This window comes from Penaeus monodon, chromosome 27 (assembly GCF_015228065.2).
Source record: "Penaeus monodon isolate SGIC_2016 chromosome 27, NSTDA_Pmon_1, whole genome shotgun sequence".
In the NCBI taxonomy this organism is placed as follows: domain Eukaryota; kingdom Metazoa; phylum Arthropoda; class Malacostraca; order Decapoda; family Penaeidae; genus Penaeus; species Penaeus monodon.
The window spans coordinates 7,969,630-7,970,576 of NC_051412.1; positions in this window are offsets into that span (position 1 = coordinate 7,969,630).

Here is a 947-nt window from a genome sequence, read left to right on the forward strand (position 1 = left end):
AGAGAGAGCAAGAGAGACCAAAACCGAGAGTAGCGAAAGGCCTCTCGATACGGCAGGCTCTCACTCACCTTCCTCGTGATAAGTGGCACTGCTTAATTCTCTCGTTAACAGGGCGTCGTTGGGAACCGCTTGACGTGAGGCAGATTAACTTCTTGGCACATTAATGAACAACGTTTTCTGTGGCGTTCAAAGTGATTAGTCCTTGGGATCGGGTGGGAAAGGGGCGGGGGAGGGGGGGGAAGGAAAGGGAGGGAAAGGGAGAGAGAGGGAAAGGGGAAGGGAGAGAGAGAGGGGAAGGGAGAGAGAGAGGGGAAGGGAGAGAGAGGTAAAAGGGGGGAGACGGGGGTAGGAAGGAGGGGAAAGGAAAGGGAGAGAGAGGGAAAGGGGAAGGGAGAGAGGGGGAGAAGGAATGGGGGAAAGAGAGAGAGGGGGGGGGAAGGAAAGGGAGAGAGAAGGAAAGGGGAAAGAAGAAAGGGGATAATGAGAGAGGGGAAAAGAATAGAGAGAGAGGGAAAAGGGAAGGGAGATAGGGGGTGATGAGAGGGGGGAGAGGTGAGAGGGGATGGTGAGAAGAGGGAAAGGAGGGAAGGGAAGAAAGAATGGGGGGAAGGAGAGAGGGGTGATGAGAGGTGGAAAGGAGGAAAGCGGGAAAGGAGGGAGAGGGAGAAGGAGGAGGGAGGAAGGTAAGGGAGGGGAGGAAAGAAATGGAGGAAGAGGAAAAGAAAAAGGGGTAAGCAAGAGATACGTGAAGGAGGGAGAGGAGAGAATAGAAAAAGAAGAAGAGGAGAGAAGGGAAGAAGGAGAAGAGGAGAGAAGGGAAGAAGAAGAGGAGAAAAGGAAAGAAGGAGGCGAAAAGAGAAGAGGAGAAGGAGGAGAGGAAAAAGAAAGAGATGGCAGAACGGATAAAATGTAACGAAAGAAAAGACAGATGATAAGAAAAAAAATAC